At 39.1% G+C, this 23,257-nt stretch overlaps 1 long non-coding RNA gene across 1 annotated transcript in view; it reads left to right on the plus strand.

The window, feature by feature from the left end:
- The window catches only part of LOC309492210, a 153,536-nt gene extending 139,076 nt beyond the window's left edge, over positions 1-14,460 (plus strand). Inside the window, exon 3 of the long non-coding RNA XR_014203465.1 lies at positions 14,320-14,460. This is a non-coding gene — a long non-coding RNA (uncharacterized lncRNA). The remainder of the gene's footprint in view (positions 1-14,319) is intronic.
- Positions 14,461-23,257: the final 8,797 nt, after the last annotated feature.

A 23,257-nucleotide genomic window follows, 5' to 3' on the forward strand; every position in this document is an offset into this window, starting at 1 on the left:
CCGTTTTATCTCTCGCTCTCTCTCAACACGTTGCTCTCCAGTGGGAACTTAAGCTTTGGTACAAAGGAAATGATCACTTTCATGGTAAAAGTCAGTGGCTGTGACCCAAAAGCAACTTCAGCCTATGAAATGGTGTTAACAACATATGTTATCTCTTTAGGGTGACCTACTGTATATCTGATTAAAATAAGATAAATCCAAGTCTGACACTTTATTTGAACCATCTGGAGTTGATTGGATCATGAAAAAGGGAATGTGTATGACAAGTGGTTGGAGGGGAGGGATTGGTGACATCAGCCAAAAAAGAAAGTTTCAGAGGCGGAGCAAGTTACTGTAAATATTTTGATTAAAGATTATAAACAAAACATTTCTGTAGAATAGCATGCCATGATGAATCACTCACAATAATAAACTACAGTTTATATACACTCTAAAAATGCTGGGTTGTTTCAACCAATGTTTGGGTCAAATATGGACAAACCCAACAAATTTAACCCAAAGGTTGGGTTTGTCTATATTTGACCCAAACTTGGGTTGAAACAACCCAGCTTTGTCATGTTCACTCGATCTACTGTCAAATACCAAATATGTGTTAGATACACTCCAAAAAAAAAAAAAAAATCCATTGTTGTTTAAATCCATGTTTGGGTCAAATATGGACAAACCCAACCAGTGGTTTAAATTTTCAAATTAACATTTTAAACCCAACGGTTGGGTTTGTGCATATTTGACCCAAACATGGGTTGAAACAACCCAGCATTTTTCAGAGTGTAACTACAGTAGTTTATTTCATTGGATTTCTTTATCTGGATACAATGACCTTTTCCAGCCCTCTTCTCTTCATCTTCCTCTACCTTCCCCCTCGAGTCCATCCTCAACTTCACCTCTCCACCACCACCACGCAGGTTTGGGCATGTGGTCCTCAGGAGACATGGCCTTGCAGCCATACGCTGCTTGTTATATCTTTGGCTTGTGAGTTCAGACAAGGGCCAGACCCCTGCGCCTTTCCCAGAGTTTGGACCATGGCAGGAGTGGAGTTTGGCTGGCCATGTTTATGAGCACCAGTGGGAGAGTTAGAGATCAACCTATCAACCTATATCAAACTGTAGCCAGGCTCTATGGGATCTGTGATGGAAAAATAAGCTGTGCTAACCATTCATAAACCAACAGGCCAATTTACCATAGAGAACATTCTTCTTTATTCTAAAATCATTGGTCAATTTGATGTCGGTTTTACAGTGAATAACAACTTAAAATTGGTTTTGGTTCGCAGACAAAAAGCTATTGTATGTCTCTGAATATATATTCTCTATATGGTCAATGCACTTTATATCTTCTATATGTGTTGCATGGAAAAAAAGACATTGGCTGTGTCCGAAATCGCCCCCTACACCCTTAAATAGGGCACACAGCCATTTGTAGTGGTGTCCGAAACCATAGTGGACTTTATCGAGTGCACTCATTCAATCCCACAATGCACCGCAATAACGAGTGTACAACAGATGTATGCTCAAATGCTAGAGAATACCCATAATGCACTGTGAGAGTTGCGCGACGAATGAATTCCCGCGTCTGACCAGAAGAATCATCCATCCATCTGACGACCGCTGGTCCAATGTGGCTACAGCGTAATATCATACAAGTATAAATGCTTTTAATTGATTATTAAATTGTTTAATTAAGGTTTATACATGTTTTTTTCCATGACAGAGTTCAAGATAAATCTTTTTATTACTACTTGAGCTGTCAGTTTTGAAGGTCAGAATTTTTAGGTGCATCTTACCTTTAGCATCAAGACAAAGGATGTGTTACAGAGAGAGATGACTTGAAGATGGATCAACAAAAAGCAATCATGTGGGTGGATTTATACACATTAACAATTTTTTGGAGGTTGTGGTCGTAAGACCCGCAAAGAAGAGGGAAGGAGAAATAGAAAGGTGAGTGAGAAAGAGGGAGTAAAACAGGAGAGGAGAGAGGATGCCTTGCGCGTGGCCTGCTGTTGTGCAGGGATGATGAAATAAATAAATAAATAAATAAATAAGCGTCTGCCTGCTTGGCCATGAATATTACATTAGAGCAGTGAGTGGGGAAGTGCAGTGCCTGGAACATCTGGTCTCATCCACAGGGACCCTTGTGGCGAGAAAGCAGCAACTTCCAACAAAAAAGCCAATAAAAAAACAAAAAAAAGACTCATTGAGCAGATCTCTGCATTATTTGGCTGATTTGTTTTGCTAATTAGATTTGAAACACCAGAAGCCACTGGTAGGTACTCACTGCACAATGAAATATCATTTTACTGATTATTCACTGTGGTGGTTTTCAGACACTTGGGACCTGCTGCTGTATATTGATGGCCACCTGGAAGAATAAGGTCAGACCAGCTTAAAGTCTACCAGTTTGACCTCTGCCCCACCAGATGGTAATCCAGCTGACCATACATATTGATCAGCATAACCAGCTAATAACCACGTTGCATATAGGCCAGCTACGGACAAAAAGGGAATCCATTCAATATGCAGTATAACTTAAGTTTTAAACCTTTAACTTTCTTTTGGTCCAGTGTACATTGGTGGATATCCTTGGAAAACCAGGTACACGTTGGGTGGTTCTTGCTAATTGGACTGTTTCTGGTCAAGGTCTACCACCTAATTAACCATCTAGACCAGCTAATAACATTATAGGGATGGTTCGGAGTAAAATCAACCTAGGGTCCTTTGCACCATAACATCGAGCCAAACACCCCCCAGAAGCCTTTTTTCCCTTGGTTGAACATTTTTAAAGTTAGAGATATCAGCCGGATGGTTTAGTGCAGGCGCTAATGGCTCCAATTTGTATCTGGTAAATTACCCCACTAATAATGCCCAGAATGGTACCAAACTTCTACAGGAGTACAAATAGGTTCTGTACTCATAAAACGAGGCATTGGAAAGTTTGTAAGTACATCAGGAGTTTATTTAAATAACACTTGCCTGATGGCTAATGCTACCGCTAACCCGGACGTCGACGTCACTTCAGTGATTTGGGAAAAGCCCATAAAAGTCCTGACAGAAAGCGATGCATAAGGATGTAGTGTAACGGTTGGGTTGGCTCAATGTCATGGTGCAAAGGACCCTAGGTTGATTTTACTCCGAACCATCCCTTTAAATGAGAGGTTTGGACCAGCTAGAAATGATGCAAGTTGCATTAATCTACAGTAAGTTGGTCTTATCTTGTTTTTTTCTACAGTAGACAATGCAATATACTGTATCATTTAACTAATCAACCCCAGTGTTTTCACACACCTGGGTCCCACTGTACATTGATGGTTATCCTTCTGGGAAATCAGATAATACCAGTTTAACATTGTCAAACTGGCTTTTTTGACCTGGTCTAAGATAGTGTACCAACCAGTTTGGACAAGATCCACTAGATTGGCCTTTGACCAGTGAATAAATAAAAATGATAAGCTTGCAGTAGTCAGAAATCCTTTGGACTAAAAGTAATTTTTAATAGGATTTTCCAGAAAAAGAAGCACACAATATGCATGTATGCAGTACATTTGAACTTTGAACCAACAGTAGAGTTTTCCGACACTTGGATGGCTGTATCAGCATCTATAGAGCCATACTCAGTATTGAATGCTTTATTGAAACCCATTTGCTAGCTTTACTTGTCCATGTTTGAATGGCTTTAATGAGTCGGTGGTGGTAATATGTGCCTGCAGGTTGAATGGTTCGTGTCCACATCCATTGAAGGAGTGGGAGGAATGGTAGAAAAGTGCAGCCTTGACTCGGTTGGGAAAGTGTCGATGGAGAACGAGAGACGAGTTAGGGATTGTGATGAGCACAATAGAGGCCAGCGAAAGCGTCTTACAGGTGCACAGTGCCAGCGGCCTTGTCCATTCACTCCGCTAGAGACAGAGACAGTGCCTTTGCACTGAGATTCCCTTTCAGTTGTATCTATTTGTTTTAGTCTGTCAGAGTGGAAGAATTCTTTAAGTGTGAAATGGCTTTAAAGCACTGAAAGGTGAACTCACTGGCCTGGTCATGGTTAAATGCCTGCTTTCATTTCAACTAAGCTCCAATGCGTAAATAAGATGAAGGTTAATATATATAATCTTATGAGTAAGAGAAGTAATTAAGGAGGCATTTGAATCAAGGCCTGCATCGCCTGCAATGTGTCAGAAGGATTAAATAGTGGCTGAAATGCTGTCTGTGGTTCTCAAACCATATTAAATGGGATAATTCAACAGATCCTCATTGCTTTTGTTTAATCGCTGCTTTCATCTTCTCTCGAGAATATTGATCGCTGAACTTTCCTTATGATCTGTTAAACATGCATACGTTTTCTCTATCTCGAAGATCTCAGTTGTATTCAACACTGTCAAAATGATTATTTATCACAACTTAAAATTCAACATTAGAATAAGAAATAATGTGTTGTTTCAACTTAAAAAAATATGTGTTTGTGCTTGACTTAAAATATTAAGCGGTTAACTTTAGTTTAGTTTAATTAAATTGGATATTTCAGTTATCTTAACAAATTTTAAGTTGTTATAACAAATTTTACAAGTTACAAAGCCCTAAAAAAAAATGTACTGAGACAGATGACAAGGAATTAAGAGTAGACGAGAAGAGAAAAAAGACTAATTTGCACATATTGTTCTTTGATGAATCAATCAGGCTGTTGAGAGAGACACAAGAGCTCTCATTGAGACCACATTGATTTCTCTTTGATTGAATCAATAAAGACTCTGAGGAATTAGACCGCTCTTCTCTCTATCTACACTAGTCCTGAAACTCCCTCCAAAAAGAGATCTGATTAAAACGCAGAGCTTCTTGAAGTCGAATACAATCATATTTAAAGCACATGCAATCCAATCTCAGCGTCAGAACAGCATCCTTTGATCCTCTCTAGTACACTTTCTGTGTACGCCATACTCCTCATTTCCTTTCTCTTCCTTCCTTTGTGTTTTCCATGTCTTTCTTCGATATCACGTGCGTGTGTTTGCGTGCAGACTTAGGTGTGTAAATGTATGTGTGTGTGTGTGCGGATACACAGGTGCACGCGGTGAGATTGTGTCCCACAGGCGTGAATGAGTTCCCTGGTCAGCTTTTAATCAGACTTCACAGCAGCTCACGCTGTTTCCCAACAACCACACAGACGCCGCTCTCTTTATCTCTGTATCTTCTCAAGCCCTCATCCCGTTTTTCTTCTGCACAATTCCCTTGTTCTATCAATAATTCCAGAATTCCTCTTTTTCAGACATAAATTGTCGGCACTCTGTGAAACTCAAAGCATAGAGCGCATAATCCTCTGGTAGTTTGGTGTAGAAACATGACGATAAAAGTCCCTGTGGTTACACTTTATTTCAAGGTGTCATTGTTACAGTGTAATTATATATCTAAGTACTGAGTAATAATAATTAACAACATGTACTTACTATAGCGTTAGGGTAGGTTTTGGTTTAGGGTCAAATGCATGTAATTATGCATAATTTACTCTTATTACTATGGTAAGTACATGTAACAAGGACACTGTGAAATAAAGTGTTACCGTCCCTTTTCTTACACTACATCCTGACACATAGGAAATGCAAAATAGTTCCTTTTGTTTAGAAGCTTGTAAGTTTCGAAATCCTTCTGAAAACTTTCTCATAGCATCAGATTTTGAAATGTAGACATGTTACCACTTAAAGGGGTCATATAATGGTACATGCACTTTTACAAGTTGATTGTACTGAAATGTGTGTTGGCAGTGCCTGTACACAACCATCATAAAATGATAAAAATCCATCCAGTGTTTTTTTTTTAATCTTCTTATATGTTTCCCCGTCTCAAATCAAGCCGTTCGACCGTGTGACGTCACAAAATCGACGCCCCTCCCACGATTGTTGATTGACAGCAGCGTTTCAACACAGACCCGCCCTCGCTCGTGAGCGAGCTGTCAATCATAGTCCACATTGTTGATACGCTGGAGCAGAATGGCGTCTAAGCGAGTGTGGTGTTCTGTTCTTGGGTGTAATAAGGAACACAGCATCATTTTGATGTTCCTAAATCCGTACAGCTGAAGACGCAGTGGCTGAGTTTGTTTTCGAAGGGAATATTCCCCACGATCAACAGCAATGCTTTCATGTTTGCGCGAATCATTTCACACACCAGACTGCTTTACAAACAAGGGTCAGTATAAAGCTGGTTAAGAAGTTGCTCCTGAAAAAAGGATCAGTACCAACTATTCGTGTTCCTGCTGCACCTCCTGAAGAACTGAAGTGAGTGTAACGTTTTATTAACCTTTCAGGGCTCTAGAGTGCGACCAATTTGGTCGCATATGCGACCAAATTTTGTAAGTGTGCGACTAACATTTTTCCTAAGTCGCACCGGTGCACCTAACGTCCTCGCATCCGCTGCCTCTCCACGGACGTTTGTTGGCGTTTGTTCTCCTTTGACGGAACTCACACTCTTCTCTCACGCGGTGCCACAGCTCGCACGACAGCCCTGCTTAATAATGAGTGACGACGGAGGACAGAATTAAACGTTCAAACGTAGCCTGGTTACACTTAAGGTCTGTTATATTAGTCTGATTTTATTTAAAATTTCGGCTTCCAAAGATTATAAAAAAATATATATTGAGGTAAACCCATTAAAAACTATCTAACTACGCGCAACTTCTTCCCTTCGCAGCATTAGGCGGTCATTTCTCCCTAAAACTCAGAATCAGAATCAGCACGATCAGTGATTGTTGTAAATGCAGTCTAGCTACTGTTGCTAAATTGCGGGACGCGTTTAATAACTGAAAGAGATATTAAAAACACAAAAATCTGCGCAAGAGATGCTGTTCGCATGGCGGCGCGCGCTCCGAAACAGACCGAGACCGGCCGAGACAAGCAAATTATACTTTCGGTTTCATGTGCAGATTGTGCGCGTCTAAACGATCAATTGTACACAAAAGCGTGTCAATTACCGGCTTTGAGATTCACTAAAACAGTTTATGTCTTAAATGGACGTAGTTATGGAAATAGTTGGGAGAAAATGGTGCATCAGTAGTAGCCTATTAGATCTGCATTCTGCACCCGGTCTTAAAGGGGCCGCAGTCTAATAAACATGCTGACGATTGCGCCATTACTGTAAATCAAACAACAAGAGAAAAATCACTCACAGCTCTTGAAAGAATAACTTCAGCTTTAATAAGCATTAATCTATTTATGATAAATTTTACAGTGTTATTTTACATTTTATTACTTTATTAGATTTCTTTTTAGACCATGCCTGAACAGTAATGTTGATAGGCCTTCCTGAAATTAAAGCACTGTGTAGGCCTATATAAAGTGTATCTTTGTTTAATTGTTTATCTTTTGTTTATCTATTGTTTATCTTTGTTTGTTATATATAAAACAAAAAGAACCATAAGAATACAGTTAAAGTACTGTATCGATAAGCAGTATCGGTAAGAGTAGGAATACCGTTAATAATTGTGCTTCAAAAAATAAATAAAAGTTTTTACCTACACCTTCTTGTTTAAATTCATTTACATAATATATATGAATGTGTATAGAGCGTAATAAAAAGGTGACCTTAAAATTGTGGCGTTAAAGGTGATACAGCCGAGGAAAAATTTGGGTGCACCCAAATTTTGTGCTGGTGCACCTAAATAAAAAAGTTAGGCGCACCAGTGCAACCAAGGCAAAAAGTTAGTCTGGAGCCCTGCCTTTATATTAATATTTATATTAATCTTTGCAAATCGCTTGCTGCACGCTTCACGATGAATGCGGCTGTTTACACTCAGGGTACATTACGGCATGTTTTCTATGTATGACGTTCTCAATATAATTCATAATCCCACGTTTATAATGAACAATGCGTTATGGTTATTGTGTTATTACAAACTGTGTACGCAGATGTTAAAGTTAACGTGGTAACACTACACTAAGCTTACTTTTGTAGATGGTTTATAGTTACTGATTAAGAAGTAATGTCAAAAAAACAGTTATAACTGCATGAAGATGAATGGTAACACAATACCTAAAAAATACTGTTTACATCCTGCAAATGCATATGGTTCAAGACTATAAATACTCTAACTGAAGCTGTAACATCAATCTGTCAATGAACTAACGTATACATCAGTAAACACATAGCGTTCGTATCTCACTACTCTACCCTGCCAGTACACACAAAGATAGATCAAAGTGACATTAGGTTAACCAACTATTCAGAAACGTCCTGTTCGAGCGAGCCTTAATTGTCGAACTTCTTCGGGCCGTCATCTTGTTCCGGGTCCGACTCCGGTTCGAATTGATACGGTTGCACAGATGTTTCCTCAGAGAATCCTGCTGCCACTCTTCAAAATATACCCTCAACTGTTGTCAAGGCAACACTCCACGTGTGTTGTGTCAAAACGCCCCACAGAACAGAGGGGCGGGGTCAGCAAAGCTCATTATCATTTAAAGACACATGCACTTAAACAGCGTGCTGAAAACAGAGCTGTGTTTGACCAGGTAAAATGAGTTTTCTTACAATACTAATGAGAATTTTTAATTCAAGTATATTACAAACTTATAATTTAGACCCTAACGAATCATATTAGCTTGTACAAAAACGCCATTGTATGACCCCTTTAATGTTGCTGAAATGAGGTCGTTTTTAACTAAATCTGTTATAGTGGGTGGGAACATTATTGACAACTTGTCTTGTCAATCTATTGCTCTCATGATAAAACTAATTATATCTCATGTTTAACCACGACAGAGACATCAAAGCTAGCGTCAATTTGAGAAATGGCTAGAATATTGCCATGCAAGAAAAAATATACAAAATTTAACATTTTCGGGAATTACAAGAACCATTAAATGTTTATAATGTTAACAAATTGTACTGTCTTGTAAAATGTCATGACTTAAGAATACACCCTTGAATTTTAAGTTTAGTGAGCTCAAGTCTTTGAAGAGTTTGTGTGTGAAACTGTACTGTATGTTCAATTTTGTTATCTCAGTTATGTCCGTGAAATATAATTTTCCAGTGGCCAAAATAAGCAGCACTGGCTGCGTGAAACTGTGCTTTTAGTGTTGCATCATGTAACTTCCAGTGTGCTTTTCGCTGATGCAAACGTCTCCACACACTACTGATGGAAACCGTATGATTGAAGGATTCTGATTTTTTTTTTTTAAATGCATTCAGTGCATTCAGTGGTTATGTGTTTTACCTATTGCGTCATAACATGGTCTCTGACATCCCAATGTGGGATCTATTGCTCTAAAATATTCCAGTAAAGTTGTATGTACGCACAAATTGTTCATTATGGTCGTTTGATTAAATTTATAATCATTTAATGTGTCCCAGTTCAGGTTGTTGTGGTCATAATTCAGTTTTTACATGTTTTAATAAAATGCTATATTAATGCAGTTCTGCCGATTCACTGAAAGGCAAACATCAGACTCAAACGAGGGATTTGTTCACAAATCAGACATTGTTATTCCACACACTTTCAGTTGCATTAGTGTCCTTGTTTTCAGCCAATATAGATGCAATGCACTTGGGTGTTATGGACTCGACTAATCTAACTGCCCACATTACATTATATTAGCCATCACGACATGTCTCTCAAACGCTATTTTAAAATGGAGTCTAATTCGACCATCTGCACTGCTGCTTTGAATGCCTTGCTCCTCTTAATTTGCCAAATAAATGAAAAAAGCCTGCTGGCGAGATAACTTAAATGACTAGTAAACGATTTCTGCCCAGATGTGTGGATTTCAGCCAGGAGCTATGCTAATGGACGGCATATCTGCATCATAAATATCCTTGAGAGCAAAACTATGTGATGCTAATGTTTATTGTTACTGACAATCTGGAAGTAGCTCAGACAGGCGAGTAAGAGCAATAACTTTACAGACATCAGTATCATCGCCACTGATGTATAAAACTGGCAGCTGCTTGCAAAACAGTTTCAATTCCTGTCGATTCAATCAGGAAAAGCAGCAAGATAGAAAATGCTGACCGTCCATCTAAACAAATATGTAAAAAATACTGGTTACACTTTATTTTAAGGTGTCATTGTTACAGTGTAATTATATATTTAAGTACTGAGTAATATTAAGCAACTACATGTACTTACTATAGGGTTAGGGTAGGATTAGGATTTGGTTGAGGGTTAGTTGCATGTAATTATGCATAATTTACTGTTATTAGCATGTAACATTTGTAACAAGGACACTGTAAAATAAAGTGTTACCAAAATACCGTTAGCTCCACGCTTAAAACAAGGAATGATTCAGCATTGTTCATTTGAACTGATAACCCCTGCAACCCAGGCCCTAAAACTAACTTTATGTTATGTTTATGTTATGACACATTTTTTAGATACCAGTGAAAATTAACAATTTTTAGTAACAGTAACTAATTAAGTTCCCTTTTGCCTCTTCTTGCACATGAATATTTAAATTGGCTTATTCTTTTGTGACGATGCAGCACTGGCCCGTCAACTGGCCCTTCATATACACTTTCATACACTTGATTTTTACTCGTACCATTCTTTTAAATTGTAATAATATTTCACAATATTGCTATTTTTACTATATTATGTTTAATCAAATTAATGCAGGCTTGATGAGCATGAGACATCTTTCAAAAACAAACTCTTGACTGACAGTGTTTACATATTTCCAATGAGCCTGGGTTGCAAATAGACAATAAGTGGCCAGAACGGACACACATGCTGATGTTCAGGAACATTAACAGCAATCATTGATGAATAATGAAGGCAGAAGAGAGAACATTTTCTTAGATGTCATAAACAAAGCAAAACTAGGGCATCAAGGTGTCCTCAATTATACCTTGCTTTATTAAACAAAACATCCATCAGAGATTATGCAGATTTGAAATTAGGAAATAGTATTTGTGTGAGTGAATATGCATCGTGTGACCGTCTCTATACAACTCTTTACAAGTTACCCCTGACGTTTATTATCCAGCCTTTAGTGTAACAATACAATACACAAACACAAAAATAATGCATAATACATTACCTTCATCACTCAATTTCCTAACAACATTCAGAAGACCTATAGCATACGGTACATCTGGTATCTTCTCTAAATGCACCCACTTCCATTATCAGATATTGTAATTCAATGATGTTTTGGTGCTGTTTTGTTGTGCACTTTACTCTTTAAGTTGCTGTAGTTTTGCACCAGAATTTTCAAAGTGTCTGTCTATCAGTCTATCAAGAACACAAGTTTACTGATTGGATAATGAAAGAGTGTGTGTTCCCTTGATTTGCTTTTGGAGTTATGGCATGTACGTATATTTTTTTTTTTTTTTTTTATCTGAGAGAGATGTGTGATCAAGATTCTTCTGATATTGTAAGGATCACTATAGCATTTCGAAACTGTGTGTGTGCGTGTGTGTGTGTGTGTGTGTGTGTGTGTGTGTGTGTGTGTGTGTGTGTGTGTGTGTGTGTGTGTGTGTGTGTGTGTGTGTGTGTGTGTGTGTATCTGGGCGAGTGCTGGTCTCCTCCACTGCTTCTGGCGCTCCTGATTAAATCAGCAATTCAGATAAAGACTTGGTCTGTTTTCACAGCAGACACAACAAGTAAATTAAAAGCAGAGCCTGACAGAGGACCATATGGTCCAAGTCTCAGAGAGAGGAAGGAACGGCAAGATTAATTGATAATATCTGCCTCTTTCACCACCTCCAGGTCTGGAGATGCCGCTGGATTTCAGCAGCTTGTCCGTAATCAAACTGCCAGGAGACATCAGCCACAAAACATGTTTTATATGGCGAAGTCATAGCCCGCCTCAACCTTTAAAGTTTAGTTTGCTAATTCAGATACAGCTGTGGTCGTGATGTTTGCACATGTGGGAAACATGGATAAGATTCTCACTATGATTTCCTCTTCCTTCCTGCCTTCCTTCCTTGGTTCTGTTCAAAATGAACAACGGGCTCAATAGCCGCGTTTCCACTGTCGGGCCAGTGCGAGCCAGGGCTTTAAACGGGCCGTGCCGGGCTAATAGCACCGGGCCCGCGTTTCCACTGTCGGGCCAGAAGCTCCACAGCGCTTCACTAAAACACGCCCGTAACACGCCTCTCTGGAACAACGTCACACTAACCCATCATTTCACCAACAAATGGAAGATTTATCAGAAAACTAATCAGAAATCACTGGAAACAGCGTTGAAAACAAACATGATAAAAGCGCCCGTTTGCTGGCATTTTTGTTGTTTACTTGAATATTTAAAACCCAAGCATCGATGTTTTACCACAGGTTTACAATAAAAAGTGATACATTGATCATAATGAATTCATTTATGTCAAAATTGCACATTAGTCACTCAGAAATAAATTACCGTTAGGTCTATTTCACAAAAGAAAGAGGACACACTTACTTCTTCAGTCGCGTCTGTTACTGTTTATCTGTGACATATTTACATCACATTTAGAAAGAATGATAATTTCTACAAATATACTGTAAGCCACCAAAAATATGACCTGAGGAGCTTTAGCAGCACTCTCTCAACTCCCATACAGATATTTTCCGTCAGAGAAACAGAGGAAGCTCCCGAAAAAAAAGTTGCTGACAGAATCATCCGGCGCTGCCGTCTCCCGACTCAGGTGAACTCCGCCTCTGTTCGTAACCACTCCTCTAGCCCGAGCTGGCCCGCTCTGGCCCAAGGTATTCGACGGGCCAGAAATCCTGGCCGTTGGCCCCGAGTAAGCCCCGATCAAGTCCCGGAAGTGGAAACGCGACTGGCCCTGGCACGCACTAGCACGGCCCGGCCCTGGCCCGACAGTGGAAACGCGGCTCATATATCATCCACTTTCTTGGCATTCTAGTATCTCCAAAAATGTCGTTGTCCTGAATAAACTTCATCCCAAGATCATCAAACACCATATGCCTTCTTCTATTTCATAAAGTGAAATAAACAGTATTAGCAAGATCTATAGATGATATCAATATTTAACTCAACATCTCTGTTTCACACATAACACTGGGTTAACAACAACCCAATTACCCAAAAGGTCTGGGTAAATATAGGACAGAACACGTGTTGGGTTAATTTTACCCAGCATATTGGGTTGTTTATTTAACCCAGCATAATGGATTGATTCATTTTTACTATAATACTAGCTTTCTTTTTTTCTCTCTTCTTCTTCTTTTTTTTTTTTTTACTTCATACGTGAATGTTTACGGATTAACTTAAAAAAACCTACAATAAAATGAATCCCAAGATCATCAAAAACCATATGCCTTCTACTATTTCATAAAGTGAATAAACAGTATTAGCAATATCTTTAGATCTCATAGATGGTGTCAGTGTTTAACTTGACATCTCTATTTAACCATACATCATCATCATCATCATCATTATCCGTTATCCTATTGGTTCTTTATTAGACATATAGGCCAATTCACTTTTTGAGAGTTACTGCTTAATTTCTGCCCGTCAAAACTTCAACGGAGAATATGACTGATCATTAATACAGTTAATCGGCCATCAGTGATCAATGGCTGCTCTTATGAAATCTCTCATGATGGCAAAATTATACAGTTTGCTCCTGGTTTTGTCAACTAAGTAGAAGGCAGATGGTTTTCGATGATCTTGGGACGAAGTTTATTCCACAGTCCATTTACAACTAAATTTCTGGAGATGCCATTGAAGAAATTGGATGATAAACTGGGCCCATCAAAGTGTTCATTTAGGACAGAATACTTCAGTCTGTGATCTATGGCAATGATAGATTGATAGATGAGAAGAGCGAGACAAAGGCAGAGATCCCACTCGGGGGAAATCAGTAAATTCTACACATAAACAGATTCATCATCAACACTGACAAATAGTGTGCCTCATAAAGATCAGCTTAAGTGAGAGCGAGAAGAAGGAAAATATAGTAACAAAAGAAATGGAGACCCTGCTGGAAAACAGCTAAAAGTTTTGCAGGGTTTTATAGGTAGTCTGCAGGGTTAATCATTTGGACTATACCGTACTGAGGTCAACCAGGGGTGTGCTTCCCAAAAGCATCGTTAGCCAACTTTGGTCGCAAGTTCATCGTTATCAGCAGTTCAACGAGTCTGTGTTTCCCAAAACCATCGTTTCAACGAACATTCGCAAACAGCATCGCAGAGTTGTGTGTGTGTGTGTGTGTGTGTGTGTGTAACGACACTCTCGATCTGTGGTTAGAAGCAGAGTTTCATGTTTGCATGACATGTGGACTCAATACATCCGGATCTTGAGCAAAATAAGCAAACTGATTTTCAGTACAATCTGTATATTTTATTTAGAAGACATACAAATGTAATTTACATCTTTTAGTTTGCCAAGAGATTTAAAGCGTTGTTATTGAAGAGTGCGCATGTGTGAACGAGCTCTACGTGAGAACGAGCCGATGATTGAATCTGGAAATAAAGCAAAATAACTGAGAAAAACTAGAAATAGTCCTCAGATGCATGTCTGTAATTTATAGAGAAACATCTAGCGTTAATTCGATCTCAAACTGTCAAGATTTGTTCATGTGGTGTGTGTGTGCAAACACATGGCCTGTGTTTTGGGCATGTGATTGCGTTGTCTTGTGTTGTTTACCACGCCTCCTTGTTCTCCTCGTTAGTCTTGATTGTTCATCGGTGTCACCTGTGCCCTGGTGATAATGTCTCTTATTTAAGGTCCTTGTGTTTGTTACTCGGTGCTTGTTCGTTTTGTATCTTGTCCTCCTGTTTGGTGAGCTGTTTATTCCTGTGATCAGAGTTGGTATCCTGCCTGTTAGTTCTAGTCTTATGTTATTGTCAAGTTTATTAGTCTAGTCCTGTTAATGTTCATTTGCCCCCTCGAGGGTTTTTGTTTTCTGTCTGTTTAATAAATCCATGTTTCATTTATTACTGTCTGCATTTGGGTTCATATCCGTTTAACGTGACACAAACAGATTCATTAAAATAAGTTATTAATCCACCACCTGCGTGACATCATTAACCAACGTGGTTGAACGACCAATTTGCGACGATATGGTTTCGGGAAACAGTCGTGAATAGCTAGTTGATTTCTTCAACGATGGATCGAACTATGATAGTGAAGCAGCGAGTTACAGCGTTGAACGGGAAACACACTCCTGGTTAAAGCTGGCAAACAAACCAGCAACAAGTTTCCAAAAACCAAGTTGGTATTGCATGCTTTTTCTCTCTGTTCTGCTCACACGTCCCCTCTTGTTTTTACCTCATTCTGAGACAACACACCACAGGTCTTCTGAATATTTTATCATAGAACCAACTTTGAGATTCATCCTCTGAGAGGAAGAGGGAGAGTAAAGAGAACCAACAATGGAAGAAGAAGTGAGATGAAGACCTTGACCTCAAACACACACACTCTCCATCTAGATCAGAAGGAAAGCATTGCCCCAGGATATGATATATGAATTTCCAGAAGCTGTAGGGTAAAGCCTCTGTGGAGTTGAAGAGTAATATCAGAACTACCAACAGTCCTGAGTAGCTAAGACAGAGAATTACGCAGTTTATAAATCAGTAATAAAGCATTTTTAGCACTTGAAAGGGTGTAGAAGTGAGATGATGGGGGCTGCGTCATTAATCGAGCCCTTGCCCTGTATGAGCAGCCTCTCTCTGTCTGTTAATGACAGTAAATGAGAGGCAATTATGGGCTGTCAGTTGGAAAGATCCTCATTTCCAATGCATTACAGGGGTCTACGCCATCTCCTACTGACTACACACACCCCACAGCCCTGCGTTACCCTACTATTGTCCAATCAAACACACTCAACTTTAGAATCGACAGAAAATGTACAGAAATACGGTCACACTTTATTTTACAGTCCTGTTTTCCATGTATATACTATGTACTTATATAGTAATTGCAAAAACTGAGTAATAATTAGGTACTAACCCTGAACCTACCCCTAAACCTAACCTTAACCCATGTAGTTACCTTACATTACCCAGTATACAAATACTTTCCACTTTCAATGGTTTTGTTGTACAATTCATTTCAAGTGTCATGTACATTTCTGCTCTGCTTTCCGTTTTCTCCTCTTTCTTCCCTTTCTTTTGCTGGACAAACCAAGTCAGAGCAGTTTAAAGGTACAATGTGCAGTTTTTTAAGTATTTTATTAGCTAAAACCAATGTCTTTTTTCATAAATATGTCCTCATTGGTGTAAAATTACCTCTGCCAATGATCTGACTTATCCTCGTAAGCGAAACATTTCTTATCTTTATTTAAATGGGACGGGTAAGTCCAAGGAGGCTTCCATGTCGTTCCGCCATCTTGAAAAACTATAATAGCAGAGAGGGACAAAAAGCACTAGCCTACCTCAACGTGTTTCCACAACGTGTTTTCGCTCAGAGCCAGCGTCACATGACTGAAACCAGCTGAAACGGACGAGGAGATCAGAGAGAGGCGCTTGTCACTGCCCCGGCACATTTGAAAGGCTGCGCTGCACGGTACTTCATAATGCAGGATCATACTTATGCCGAGCCACAGGAGAAGGAATCCTCGTCGCCAAAAAGGCGATTAAAATTTTTTATTTAAAATACTGTTTGTTCGTTATGTGTCAAATTGCAGTTTGTTTGAAATAACGAACCTCATCACCCGAAAGAGAACTCGATGAAGTGTTATTGGAAGACATGTTGTCATAGCTTCTTGGCACATAACGGCTACCGTAGTTGCAACACGCATTTGAAAAAGCGAGGCTAGAGAGCACTATTCGTTTAAATGCTAAATAAAATTTGACCGCAAGATGGGAGAAATTCCTACACAGTGTACACAGCAAAATCCCCAGAGTTAAATTAACTCTGCTCAGAGAACATTTGGTCCCTCTCTACAGAGAGTTAAAATAACTCTGAAACATGATGATTTGGCATTAATGATGAACACCTGCTGTCAACAAGCAGAATCACTGAAGGAAAGAGAAACAAGAACAGAAAAAAAGAGAAACACAAGAACTACAACTGACTTCAGACACAGTCTTAGATGAAATCAACTGAAGAGAAAAGAAGACATTATTAAATCTGTGAAGATCTCAGCAGAGGACGATTAAACAACTCCACAAACAGCATTACCAGCTTCACTTATTACTAAACAGACTGACTTTATTTCTGTCATACGTTTACAGAAGTTCTTATTGAGAATTAACAAAGGTTTAGATGTTGACGATTTATTGAAAATGGTTGTTCACCATTATCGTGATGAGTGTTTCCTTCAGTTGGGCAGTTTGACTCTTAGCTTATTTTCGTGTGTGTTTGTGGTTTTTGTAACAGCTTTTACCAAAACACGTCATTTGTTGCAAAGAATGCCAGAAGCGAAGATGTTCAGGTGATCTAGTTTTCAACAACAAAAAGTAGAGTTATGCTCTTATATCATCACTGTCCAAAAGTGCTCATTTGCTGTTAATAGATTATATTCACTAACAATACTCTCTTGCCACAGATTGGACATTTTGAATTTTTTAAATACATAATGGGGGAATTTTTTTTTTAAGACACAGACATCAAGAATCAGCATATGAATCTCAACAATGGTGACATGTTTCATGCCACAATGCATCCTGGGAGCCATGAGTTTTATACTATTGTGGCTCCCAGCATGCATTGCAGCATGTCACCATTGTTGAGATTCATATGCTGATTCTTGATGTTTTGGCCCCCCCCAAAAAAAAAATCCTATAATATATTTAAAAAATCTAAATTCTGAATGTCCAATCTGTGGCTAGAGAGTATTGTTAGTGAATATAATCGATTAACATCAAATAATCACTTTTAGACAGTCATGAGATAAGCGCATTTTTCTACTATCTGTTGTTAAAAACTATATCACTTGATCATCTTTGTTTTTGGCTCTCTTTGTAACAAATTATGTGTTTTGGTAAAAACTGTTACAAAAACCACAAACTCACAAAAAGAGTCAAACTGCCCAACTGAAGGAAACACTCATCTCCATAATGGTGATCATACATTTTCAATAAATCGTCAACATCTAAACCTCTGTTAATTCTCAATAAGAACTTCTGTAGACGTCTGACAGAAATAAAGTCAGTCTGTGTCAGTGTAGTCAGTGTCAGTGTACTCTGAGCAGAGTTCATTTAACTCTGGGGATTTTGCTGTGTACCTTTAAGGTTCAATGTTTGCTAGTTCGACCCCTGTCCCGTCAGCTGGTAGTCTAGTATTTGACCAACCATGTAGACCATTTTCATAAATGACTAGCTTTGGTCAGTTAAAGCCTACTTCAGGTCCAGCAGGAAAAAGTCAATTTCCAGCTTATCTAAACAACACAGGCCCTGTTTACACCTGATATTAAGATGCGGTTTGGTCGGTCCGATCATAAGTGGACAACGCTAAATACAGGTGTAACGGGGTCTAAAACGTTTTGTGCTCATCCACTTTTGACAACTTCCAGAGGTCGTTAAAAACACACTAGACCGGATTGCTTTCGTAGTGTAAACGCTCATGTGATCTAATGTGTTCAAACAGCCACTAAAGACCATCTTCTCTCCGTCTACTGATCTAATGCACAAACATTATGGGAAGAGCTCTAGCCAGACGGGATTTAAACTTTGTCAGCTGATGACACAAGTTTGATTTAAAGACGAAAAACATACCAAACACAATGTTCTCTCACCATTCCTGATCTCTAACACACACTCACAGCGTTCGGTGTGATCTTGCGGCTGTCAGAGGAGAATTAAAAGCTGATGCTCTCGGTATGTTTTTCCGTCATTTCCGTCGTCTTTTCCGGGCGCGTTCATTGCACAAGCTTGTTTTGTCCATTAGATATTGTAGAAAGATCTGGGGGGGGATCTGGGGGAGACATCAGGACAGAAGTGGCTGAAAGAGGACAAAAGAGACGGATTAAAAAAACAGGTGTAAACGGGAATGTGTCTCTCGTCTCGTTGTGATCCGATCGACCAAAACACATCTTAATACCAGGTGTAAACAGGGCCTTAGGTATAACGTTTCAGGTGCCAAGGTTTTACTTCAGCATGACTACTAGTGCTGTATTTGACAAAGTAAGCCAACATGAAAGTCCATGCTTCTCTGTTGTTGGTCCAGTTTGAAGGAAAAGACAAAAGTCCGAGGTGGACAATATCAATGTTCTTAACTGTCGATGAGTAGAGAGAACAGAGTCCAAGAAGAAAAGTAGAAGAATCCGAGAAAGTCTAAGGCCGTTTTCACATCTATAGATCTTTGTTTTGTTCTGAAACAGGGATTTAATTTGTTACAGTGTAGCATTCTCTTCTTGGTTCGGTTCGCTTTCACAAGGCAACCTTTCAAAGCGTACCAAAATGTGTTCACGCAAGTCACATGTGAGTACAACTGTCCTCTTATTGGTCAGCGTTTCCTCTGCGTCATCCATCAAGATGATTGACAAGTTCGCTCCATGAGCTTATTGTGGCTTTATTTGTAACTGTCGAGACACACACAAACTCTATACGAATGTAGCTGTCATTCCCGCTGTTAAATTATATAATACATTCATATTAATACAGGAGCAAATTCAAAGCGCAGTGTCAAGACACACGCAAACACTATACGAGTGTTATAATGCAGCTGGAGCAGGAATCAAGGCTTCATCACGACAGCATTCTCGCATGGAGAAGCGCAATTACACAACATTTTAAGATGAAGAGGTGCTCTTTTGGTTTTCAACTGAGATAACTAATGTGCATAATCACAGAATCAGACACAACCGCTATTTATATCGCACATTTCCCCTTATGAATTGGTTCGTTGGTCCGTTGGGTTGGATTGTTTTCACATCTCAAGTGAACCAACCCAGAGTTCGTTTGCAATCGGTCCGAGACTTCCTTGTTCAGGCGGACTGTGCCGTGTTCACATATGCCTAAACGAACAGAACCGAGGGAGAAAACACACCAGGTTCTGAAACAAACGCTCAGGTGTGAAAGCACCCTAAGTCTCTCGATCTTTATATAGTATGGGAGTGTTTGGCAATCAGACGGTTCTTGTTTCCAGTTCTTCGCTTCTGACAGCAAAACAGAAAACAGGTCTTGCATATTGCATTGTCTGAAAAGCGAGCCATTTAGAGAGATACAGAAAAATGAAATAGAGAGATGTAAAAATAGGGTAACACTTTATTTTGATAGACATTCTACTAACTATAAGTAACTTTGCAACCTCATGTCAACTAGCAGTCTTTATAGTATTAGTAGACTGTCTACTTAATATCTGCTAACACTTTATTTTGATGCTCCCCAACAGATATTCTACAGACTATAAGAAACTTGGCAACTACAAGTCAACTTATTCTACTAATCCGAACCAATTAATGGAATAAAAGTCCATTACAGTCTACTAATACTCTAATAAGAGATAGTTGACATGTAGTTGCAAAGATACTTATAGTTAGTAGAAAGTCTAAAGTTGACTATCGAAATAAAGTGGAACCAAGAATAGTACATCTGTACTGTAGAGGTCTTGCAAACTGCATTGTCTGAAAAGCGAGCCCTTTAGTGAGATGAAACAGAATGAAATAGAGAGATATTAAAAGAGTACATCTGTACTGTAGAGCCCATCATATCCCTTTTTCTCTCTACCTCTAGTCTTGTACAGATATCTCCGAAGCCTCTCTTTGATCACGGTGTGTTTGACTCACAGTGAAATCCCCAGGAACCCCTGCCTCTTGCTCCTGTCTCTATTTGTCTCTTTGACTGGGGTGCAGGTGCCCAATCCTCCCCCTTTCACCTCTGAGAGGGTCCATCATGGTCCCAGCTGGTCCTGCTAACACATTCCAGCGCAGGCTAATTACAGCGGGGACTCGGGGCCGCTGTGACCCCTGCCTTAACCCGCCTTCATGGCCCCCGAGGGCCCGAGCCCAGAGGAGACTCAGATCACGGAGGACACTCCAGGTGGCGGGACAGCGCAGGGAATTGGAAGTCATGAATATATTAACAGAAGAGCATAATGAATTCAAATTAAATTATACGTGCCTAGCGCTGCGTGACAGGGTCTTGCAGCTAGCGGGGATATTTTAGGGGGCAAATTATTATACCTTTCAGATGAAAATGATGAGAGAGACGACGCCTGCACAATACAAGTGCACGCATTTGTCCCAAAGTTTGCATTATGAAGATAAAAAGAAGGTAAGCATTGAATCTGGGTTGTGTGCTAGCAGTTGTGTGTTGCCAAATGCATGTAAAAATCAACTGTGGCGAGTAACGCTGTCAAATCACTAGCCATATTTATTCACTTTGCTGGGGAAGTTTGTGTGTAAGCCAGATCTGTGCAGATTTAACTCATGAGTCATCATGATATATTAAATACAGCGTATTGCACAGAATCTGCTCATATCTGGCGTACTTGAACATGCAAGTCAACGAATAACGGCGCGCTTGTTCATTTGCAATAGTGAAGATTAAAAAGCATTTGGTTAAACAAAAAAACATTGTTATTTTCCAACAATCCTACAATTTTAGCAGATCCTGGCTTATCCTGAGACCACAGGTTTGTTTTGTTCCGCGTGTGTTTGCTGTTCATTGTCCTGTATTGATCTGTCCAATAAAACACAGTTTTGGTGAAAAGGACGAGGATTAAAGAGGAAAGGAGGAGATGCTGGATGACAGGACTTTGTGTAAATAAGTTCAAATATTATAATAAATAGATCCGGTTACACTTTATTTTAAGGTGTCATTGTTACAGTGTAATTATACATTTAAGGACTGAGTAATATTAAGCAACTACATGTACTTTCTATAGGGTTAGGGTAGGATTAGGGTTTGGTTGAGGGTTAGTTGCATGTAATTATGCATAATTTACTGTTATTACGCACATGTAACATATGTAACAAGGATACTGTAAAATAATGTGTTACCATAAATAAATATACATAAGCTGTGACGTAGTAAATCTGGTTTAAATATGTTTTTATATTATTATTATTATTGGCTAGTTGAAGTTCTGAATGGCAAAATTTTGTGGGCAAATTGGCCGGAGAGTGAAAAAGTTAATTTCAAACCCTGGTTGTGTGAGATGATTGGTCATTTGCTTGGTCAATTGGAAACGGGGGCAAGAGGATTTTTTGGGCTCAAGCTCTGAGAAGTCCTGAGGTCAGGAAGATCCCAGCTGTCCCACTTCACACGCCGGCCCAATCCGAGGCCTGGACCCTTGGGAATGGGGGGGATTCACAGACAGAAATGCCCAAGATGACCCTCCGGAGCATAAGGAGAAGGGTGGGGGGGGGTATTTAAAGTTGGAGTGGTTCATCCTCTTGAAGACGTCCCAGGACTGTCCTGTGGGATAAAGGGAATAGGGAGGGTGTGTGGAAAATGGGAGGGAATGCAACTCATCGCCTACGGCAAGATGGAATAATTCTCTCTATTGTTCGGCATATCCTGTAAACAACCTGAATCCCTCATATTCAGGGAACTCACTCAAAATTCAATGAGATTTGCACACTGTGTGTTACCATTTTCAACCTGTCCGATGCATGCTTTGTTTGCTTGCCATTGATTTTATATATGTCATCATTTGTTAACAAACAAGTAGCCAATTCATTTACTTCAATGAGCTCATTGTCATTGTCATCTGTCTGAAATTATTACATTGTTTAAATTAATAAATGTTTAGCTAACTGTGATTTGTATTATGTACATTTCTGAATTGCATAACTTAGACAGTTACCTCTCATAACAGATCACTGTCAATTGTAATGTGGACTCATGCATTTTCTGTAAATTGACACTGTATATGTTTGATATCAAAGTTTATTTGTGACTCTGGACCACAAAACCCGTCTTAAGGGTAATTTTTTTTTAATTGAGATGTATACATACATCAAAGCTGAATAATCAAGTGTTCCATTGATGTAAGGTTTGTTAGGATATTACAATATTTGGCTGAGATATGACTATTTGAAAATCTGGAATCTGAGGGTGCAAAAAAATCGAAACATTGAGAAAATCAGTTGTGCATTTATGTTCTCGATTGTGCTGCATTCACTCACAAAAATAAAAATGTTATATATTTACGGTAGTAAATTTACAAAATATCTTCATGGAACATGATCTTTACTTAATATCCTAATGATTTTTGGCATAAAAAAAAAAATCGATAATTTTGACCCATACAATGTATTGTTGGCTATTGCCACAAATATACCCGTGCGACTCGAGATCCAGGGTCACATTTGTGTCTATTTGTTAATGAGGGATTTGTGGACACATTAATGTGTAAGGGTTTGTGGAGTAAAAGTTGTAGTTTTTATTTTGAAGTAAAAAGATAAAAATTAGACCCTTGGGGTAAGATGGGCCACCCAGAATTGGATTCAATAAAATTGTT

Source organism: Leuciscus leuciscus (genome assembly GCF_965113295.1).
Source record: "Leuciscus leuciscus genome assembly, chromosome: 2".
NCBI classification, from domain to species: Eukaryota; Metazoa; Chordata; class Actinopteri; order Cypriniformes; family Leuciscidae; genus Leuciscus; species Leuciscus leuciscus.